This window comes from Plecotus auritus (genome assembly GCF_963455305.1).
Source record: "Plecotus auritus genome assembly, chromosome: 2".
In the NCBI taxonomy this organism is placed as follows: Eukaryota; Metazoa; Chordata; class Mammalia; order Chiroptera; family Vespertilionidae; genus Plecotus; species Plecotus auritus.
The window spans coordinates 97,459,922-97,468,535 of record NC_137771.1 but is presented as its reverse complement, the minus strand read 5'-3'; the positions used below and the strand labels follow the sequence as shown (position 1 = coordinate 97,468,535).

Genomic DNA, 8,614 nt, shown 5'->3' with positions numbered 1-8,614 from the left:
TCTGGTACTCCTGTGTATTTTTCGTTTGCCTGGTAAATTCTGTAAAATTATAAAGGAACTAGAGGACCGCTGCATGAAATTTGTGCATGGGAGGGGGGTTTCCTTCATCCCAACCTGCACCCTCTCCAATCTGGGACCCCTCGAGGGATGTCTGACTGCCAATTTAGGTCCGATTCCACCTAAAAGGGCAGTTGGACATCCCTCTCACAATGCAGGACTGCTGGCTCCCAACTGCTCACCTTCCTGCCTGCCTGATTGCCCCTAACCTCTTCTGCCTGCAGGCCTGATTACCCCCTAACCACTCCCTTGCAAGCCTAACTGCTCCCCTGCTGGCCGATTACCCCTAACTGCCCTCCCCTACCAACCTGGTTTCCCCTAACTGCCCTCCACTGCAGGCCTGGTCACCCCCAACTGCCCTTCCCTGCTGCACCGGTTACCCCAAACTGCCCTCCCTGGCCAGCTTGTTCACCCCTAACTGCCCTCCCTTGCCAGCTTGTTCGCCCCCAACTGCCCTCCCCTGCAGGTCTGGTCACCTCCAACTGCCCTCCCCTGCAGTCCTGGTCCCCCACAACTGCCCTCCCCTGCAGGCCTGGTCACCCCCAACTGACCTTCCCTGCTGGACCAGTCACCCCTAACTGCCCTCCCTTACCAGCTTGTTCGACCCTAACTGCCCTCCCCTGCTGGCCTGGTCACCCCTAACTGCCCTACCCTGCAAGCCTGGTTGCCCCTAACTGTCTTCCCCTGCAGGCCTGGTCGCCCCTAACTACCCTCCCTTGCCAGCTTGGTCGCCCCAACTGCCCTCCACTGCAGGCCTGGTCACCCCCAACTGCCCTTCCCTGCTGCACCGGTTACCCCAAACTGCCCTCCCTGGCCAGCTTGTTCACCCCTAACTGCCCTCCCTTGCCAGCTTGTTCGCCCCCAACTGCCCTCCCCTGCAGGTCTGGTCACCTCCAACTGCCCTCCCCTGCAGTCCTGGTCCCCCACAACTGCCCTCCCCTGCAGGCCTGGTCACCCCCAACTGACCTTCCCTGCTGGACCAGTCACCCCTAACTGCCCTCCCTTACCAGCTTGTTCGCCCCCAACTGCCCTCCCCTGCAGGTCTGGTCACCTCCAACTGCCCTCCCCTTCAGTCCTGGTCCCCCACAACTGCCCTCCCCTGCAGGCCTGGTCACCCCCAACTGACCTTCCCTGCTGGACCAGTCACCCCTAACTGCCCTCCCTTACCAGCTTGTTCGACCCTAACTGCCCTCCCCTGCTGGCCTGGTCACCCCTAACTGCCCTACCCTGCAAGCCTGGTTGCCCCTAACTGTCTTCCCCTGCAGGCCTGGTCGCCCCTAACTACCCTCCCTTGCCAGCTTGGTCGCCCCCAACTGCCCTCCCTGTGGGCCTGGTCACCCCCAACTGCCCTCCCCTGTGGGCCTGGTCCCCCCAACTGCCCTCCCCTGTGGGACCGGTCCCCACAACTGCCCTCCTCTGCTGGCCTGGTCACCCCTAACTGCCCTCCCCTGCAAGTCTGGTCACCCCTAACTGCTCTCCCCTGCTTGCCTGGTTCCTCCAAACTGCCTCTCTTGCAGGTGTGGTCTCCCGCAACTGCCCTCTCCTGAAGGCCTTATCACCCCCAACTGCCCTCCCCTGCAGGCCTGGTTCGCCCCCAACTGCCCTCCCCTGCAGGTCTGGTCACCTCCAACTGCCCTCCCCTGCAGGCCTGGTCACCCCCAACTGACCTTCCCTGCTGGACCAGTCACCCCTAACTGCCCTCCCTTACCAGCTTGTTCGACCCTAACTGCCCTCCCCTGCTGGCCTGGTCACCCCTAACTGCCCTACCCTGCAAGCCTGGTCACCCCTAACTGCCCTTCCCTGCCAATCTGGTCACCCCTAACTTCTCTTCCTTGCTTGCCTGGTTCCTCCCAACTGCCTCTCCTGTAGGCTTGGTCCCCCCCAACTGCCCTCCCCTGCGGGCCTGGTTGCCCCCAACTGCCCTCCCCTACAGGCTTGCTTGCCCCCAACTGCCCTCCCCTGAGGGCCTTGCCCCCCCAACTGCCCTCCCCTGCAGGCCTGAGCCCCAACTGCCCTCCCCTGCAAGCCTGGTCCCCCCCAACTGCCCTCCACTGCAAGTCTGGTTCCCCCAACTGTCCTTTCCTGCAGGCCTGGTCCCCCCCAACTGCCTTCCCCTGCAGGCCTGGGTCCCCCCCAACTGCCCTCCCCTGCAGGCCTGGGTCCCCCCACCAACTGTCCTCCCCACGGACCTGGTTGCCCCCAACTGCCCTTTCCTATGGGCCTGATCACCCCCAACTGTCTTCCCCTGTGGGCCTGGTCACCCCCAACTGCCCTTCCCTGCCAACCTGGTCACCCCTAACTTCTAACTCTTGCTTGCCTGGTTCCTCCCAACTGCTTCTCCTGTAGGCTTTGTCCCCACCCAACTGCCCTCCCCTGCAGGCCTGGATCCCCCCAGCTGTCCTCTCCAGTGGGCCTGGTTGCCCCCAACTGCCCTCCCCTGCAGGCCTGGGTCTCCCCCAACTGCCCTCCCCGTAGGCCTGGTCGCCCCCAACTGCCCTTTCCTACGGGCCTGATTGCTTCCAACTGCCCTCCCCTGTGGGCATGATAGCCCCCAACTGCCCTCCCTTGCCAGCCTGGTCCCCCCCAACTGCCCTCCCCTGCAGGCCTGGGTCCCCCACAACTGCCCTCCCCTTCAGGCCTGGTCCCCCCTAACTGCCCTTCCCTGATGGCCTGATCGCCCATAACTGCCCCCCTGGCCCTGCAGGCCATCTTGTGTCCACATGGGGGTGTGTGGGAACCCCTTTCACGTCCCGCGTGGTTCAGGGTTCCGGTTCAGGGTTCGGGTTCTGGAGAAGGCTGCACACAAATGAAAAGAGACTCGGAAAAGTATTAATTTGGAAATATTGGGGGCCAGGCGGAAGCCCAACTCTAGTGGAAGGACTACCCTTTGCTCTGGCCTTGCAATCCCTTTTATTGAGACTATGGGATACGCCCATAACCTTTAGGCAGGAAATTCCAATAACAGAAATTTACATAGGAGTAACAGGTGGAGGCTGCTTCAACTACCAATGTCTCAACTAAACAATGAGTGATTAGCTCCAACCTTTCAGAGCATTTCCACATCTATTAGTGGGACAATGATCGGTTTCGGCAGGGGTGGCCATCTTTGACCACATGGGGGCGGCCATCTTGTGTGTTGGAGTGATGGTCAATTTGCATATTACTCTTTTATTAGATAGGATGGCAGAAAACACCTGGAGACCAGTAGGAAGGTCGAGGTGGTGAGAGGAGCCATACCAGCTCTCAGACCTGGCAGACCCTCAGGCTGAGGGAGGAAAGAGCTCCTCTCACAGCCTCCACAGCCCAGAGCACCACAGCCAAGCCCCAGCACATATAACATCTAGTAGTGAAAGGCAAAGGGCTGCTGGCCACAGTGGAGTCTGGAGTCAGCAGAACAGAGTTGATGAGAGAGAAAGCTGCAGATTCAGAGGAAGGGAGGATTGTTTTTTTGTTTTTGTTTTTGTTTTTCCTTCTAAACCCAGAACACAGGAATTTTCATTTGCAGCTACTCACCTGAGGCTTTGGTGCAGGGAGGGAGGCAAAGACATGAGGTGCTTGAGGTCAGGCTGGGGTGGGAAGCAGGACAGGGAGACGTGGACAAGCAGTAGCCAGGAGTCCAGCATTTGGTCATTCACATGCAGTTTTGAAATGGCCATTTTTCCTGAGAGGAGCTAGCCCTGCTCCCAGTAACCCCAAAGCAGGTAATACATCCTGCCTCATCTTCAGGAGCCCTGCATGCTACACCCTGCATTTTGAGCTTTTCAGGGAAAACAAAGGCAGAGGCCAAGCTTGTGGGTCTGAACTGTCTCAAGAAGTCCTCAGTGACTGAATTGGAGGAGGGGCCATCCACCTCACTATTCTGAGAATCAGAATGATAAAAACTCCAGTTTCCCAGCTGACCCCATTGGTCTCCATACAATCTCTGTCCAGCCAAGCGCAGAGTAATAGTTTGGGCCAGTCTCAGAGGAGTAACTCTGACACAGGAAAAAGTACCTGACTTATTCCCTGAAAGCCAAACAGCACTTCCCCAATCTAAAGCCCTTTCAGAAACAGACTTTTGAGTAAGATTGACAGCTGGCAGACAGGCAAAGGTGGGCAGAGGCGGAGCATAGGGAACCAGGGGAAGTTTGGGAACCCAGCTCTGGGCTCCATGCTGCTAACAAACCTACTTTAGAGGACAGATAGGCCCCTCCTGCTTGCAGCCATGGCCTGTGCAGACAGACACAAGCAGTGGACGGGTGGGTCGCTTGGAGCTTCAAGCAGGTTGCTGAAAGCCAAAAGACAGTGCCTGACAGTGGTTAGCAGCTAAGTACCTAACAGGAAGCCCAGAATTGGCAGAAGAGTGGGATCCAAAGTGAGTTCCCATGGGGCATTAAAAACTTGGCTGAAACAAAGGGCACTTCACTTTCTTTGTTTTTAACTTTTTTCTTTTCTCTTTTTTCCTCCCTTTTTTCTTCTCTTCTATTTTTCTTAGTTTTTCTCTTTTCTTTTTTCCCCCTTTTTAAATTTATTGTCTTTTTTTTTTCCTGTCCTAAGTTGTTAATTAGGTAAGAATTTTACAAACATTACTTATATTAGCAGTAATGGAGGAGCTGGAGACTATTATGCTTTTTCCAAGCTGCACGGTGACAACCACCAATAGTATAGTATGGTGGAGCTTGTGGCCCTTCCCAAGGCCACAGCTCTTGGGCCTGCAGATGTGAGGCCTCGCATCTCCCTGTGCTTGTGGACTGGTTTGGTGATCCATTAGGTGTCAGGATTTCTTCTGATAGCCTTATGGAAATGAGCAATGAAGAGAACCTCAAAAAATTTGTATGTGGAATATTCACCAACCCAGTAAGAATTCAGGACTCTCAGAGCCCCACAGTGGCTTCCAGCACTCCTCAGCAACAGACTGAAGACTTCAAGCAAACCTTAGCTGGTTACCACCATGATGAACAGGCTAGCAGTAGGATGCACTCATTGGAACAGGGCATTTGCGACCACCACAATGCACACTAATCCTGTATAATAAAAGGTAAATATGCAAATCGACTGAATGGCAGAACAACCAGTTGCTATGACGCTCAACTCAGAAGCTGCCCCCTGGTGGTCAGTGCACTTGCATAAGGGGAGTGCTGTTCATCCAGAATCTGGGCTCACGGCTGGGCTGGAGAGTGCAGCGGAAGTGGCGCAAGCCTCTCCCACCTCTGCAGCAGCGCTAAGGTGTCCGACTGACGGCTTAGGCCTGCTCCCCTTGGGCATCCCTCCAGGGCTCCCAGTCTGCAAGAGGGACCCCCACCCCGCCAGTGCGTGCATCTCATGCACTGGGCCTCTAGTCCAATATATGACATCACCTTGCTTGGCCTTGTATCCCAGTTGGTGTACTTTGTCAGGCTGGGTGGGGTGGGGAGCTTTGTGGAGTGCAGAGAGCTGGCAGTACTGCCAACAGCGCACCCTGGGAAGGAAGTGCATTACATCCAACTGCTTCTTCCTCTATAGCTCCTGGATGTACTTATAAGTGCCCATCTTGGTTTACCTGCAGACGTAAAGGAAGAGCCTCCATCCCACAATCACCTTTGGTCTCTTTCAAATGTATATTCTTTATCTATTTACTTCATTGATTTGTTCTTATTCTAGTCTCTGTTGTTTCATTCATACATCTAACTTTCCTCTTCCCTTTTCCTACTTAATTTTTCTTTCTTTTTTTTTACTACACAATTTTTCCTTTTTTTCCTTTCTCCTGCTTTCACATTTTTCTTCTTTTTCTTATTTTAGGTCTAAATACTTTCTCCTCTATTTTCCTTTGCCAACCTTTTTTCTTGTCTTTGCATTTCCTTTATCCCTCCTTTATTATAAACCATTTTCCTTCCCTTATTCCTCTAATTCTTTATTCTTATTTTCTTTATTTCAGCACTGCAACTACATATTCTGCCCCACCCTCCCGCCCCAATTTTCTTGTTGCTTTTGTTTGTGCTTTTCTGTTTGTTTGTTTTCACATCAAACCTTTTTTTCTTTTTTCCTATCATTCTTGCTCTCTTTTCTCTTTCCAAATTCTCACTCCTTTGTTGGTTGTTTTTGTTGGTGCTATAAAGGTCTTGTCTACATCATTGTTTTGTTTCTACAGTTTTTTGTTTTGTCTTGTTGTATTTTGTTCTCTTTGGTCAGCATCTCCACAACAACTTGCAAGACGTGGTTGGGGTTGAGCCACATAGCCAGCCAGCCTAAGAAGAGAATCCATCCACGAACAGGACAATAACATTCAAAACTCATCTACAACAGCAGAACGCTATTAACTAAAGTAAGTGTCTTTCTTAGTGCATCTGTCTCAGGAGATCTAAGAGACTGCACCACTGGGTCTCATAAAACACCTACTACAATAAGACCACCCCACAAAATCTGGGGGGCATAGCAGTTTGATCTAATACATAGAAACAAGTACAAAGGGACAGTAAAAATGGAGAGACAAAGAAATGAAACTCCCAATTGAAAGAAAAGGAGGAATTGCCAAAAAATAAACTAAATGAAATGGAGGCAAGTAATTTGTCAGATAAAGAATTCAAAGTAATGGTTATAAAAATGATCAAACATTTGAGTGAGAATTGCAAGCAACTTAATGAGAATTATAAGGAGCTGAATGAGAAATATAACAGGAGTAAGAATCAAGAGGAAATGAAGAATGACATAGTTGTAATAAAGAACACACTGGAAGGATTCAACAGTAGACTAGAAGAAGCTGAGGATTAAATCAGTGAGTTAGAAGACAGGTAGAAAAACACCCAATCAAAGCAGCAATTAGGAAAAAAATAATTAAAAAGCAGCAGGAGAGTTTAAGGAAACAACATGAAACAAAGCAACATCTGCATAATAAGGGTACTAGAAGGAGAAGAAGTTGATAAAGTAATAGAAAACCTGTTTGAAGCAATAATGTCAGAAAACTCCCATGACTTGGGGAAGAAAAAAGTCATACAAGTCCAGGAAGCACAGAGTCCCCATCGACCTGAACCTGAAAAGGAGCACACTAAGACACATCATAATTAAAATGGCAAATGTTGCCGAAACCGGTTTGGCTCAGTGGATAGAGCGTCGGCCTGCGGACTGAAGGGTCCGGGTTCGATTCCGGTCAAGGGCATGTACCTTGGTTGCGGGCACATCCCCAGTGGGAGGTGTGCAGCAGGCAGCTGATCGATGTTTCTCTCTCATCGATGTTTCTAGCTTTCTATCCCTCTCCCTTCCTCTCTGTAAAATATCAATAAAATATATTTAAAAAAAAAATAAATAAAATGGCAAATGTTAAAGACAAAGAAAGAATCTTAAATGCTGCAAGAGAGAGACAGAAAGTTACCTACCAGGCAACTCCCATTAGACTGTCAGCTGATTTCTCAATAGAAATGCATCAGGCCAGAAGGGAGTGGCATGAAGTATACAAAATAATGAAAAGCAAGGGACTGAATCCAAAACTATTCTATCCAAGGCTATCATTCAAAATTGAAAGTGAAATTAGGAACTTCACAGAAAAATAAAGGCTAAAGGAGTTTATTAGCACCAAACCAGCAATGCAAGAAATGCTAAAGGGACTGCTGTAATGAGAAGAAATTGAAAAGGATAGAGGAATACAGGCATCTATACTAATAAAAGGGTAATATGCTAATTAGACCAGACATCCTTCCAGATGTCCTTCCGGAAAAAGCCACGGTGGCAGGGGCCGAGGCAGAGGTGGTTAGGGGTGATCAGGTCGGCAGGAGAGAGCAGTTAGGGGCAACCAGGTAGGCAGGGGAGAGCAGTTATGGGCAATATGGCTGGCAGGGGAGAGCAGTTAGTGGCAACCAGGCTGGCAGGGGAGAGCAGTTATGGGCAACCTGGCTGGCAGGGGAGAGCAGCTAGGGGCAACCAGGACTATTTAACAATAATAGAGAATTTCAAACAGTAGTTTTTATACAAGATGGAGGTTACTATGCTTCACCTTCATTGTCCATTGTACCTGCCTTGCTCTTCTTGCTGAGTTTTTAATGCATGAGCTCATTTTCCAGCTGGAAAATAGGGTCCAGATGTGTTGACCACTCAGGCCTGCACTGCTTCTCTGTGTAATTACCCAGGGCTATAGCATTGCAGTTCTCTGTTCATGAAGTAGGGCCTTGCAGGGGTTCAGAAAAATTCAACCAATCTAACTTTTTCAGTGTCCTGGTTTAATAGGAAAATAATGAAATGCCAAACATTATGATATGTTTTAAAATTTTATATTTAACAAATGAATGCTCTTTAAACTGCAGTGCAATATTGTTGTGCAATCCCCAAGCTAACTAGAGGATTTATAAAATGTAGTTATATAGTTTTTTATGGAAATCCAGTGCACAGATTCATGCACATTCAAAAGAAATTAATTAGAAGGTAGCTGGTGGGGCGGGACTGGTTGAGACAGGCCAGGCACACCCTGGAGCCAACCTCCTGTGGTCCCTCCCCAACCAGCTGCACCTGGGGTGGCACCACAGCTTGAAGGGCATCTGTGGAGTGAGAAGAGTCTCTCTGGCAGGTGGGGTCCATAGCCTGGTGGAATCACAGGGCCCGCAAGAAATCTGGC

The 8,614-nt window shown here is 50.6% G+C and overlaps 1 pseudogene across 1 annotated transcript; it reads right to left on the bottom strand.

The window, feature by feature from the left end:
• Positions 1-4,631: 4,631 nt before the first annotated feature.
• On the bottom strand, positions 4,632-5,565 carry LOC308241151 (large ribosomal subunit protein eL15-like; annotated as a pseudogene). The gene is made up of 2 exons: positions 5,394-5,565; positions 4,632-5,091 (listed from the first exon to the last, which is right to left on the bottom strand). The product of its transcript is annotated as a large ribosomal subunit protein eL15-like (transcript).
• Positions 5,566-8,614: the final 3,049 nt, after the last annotated feature.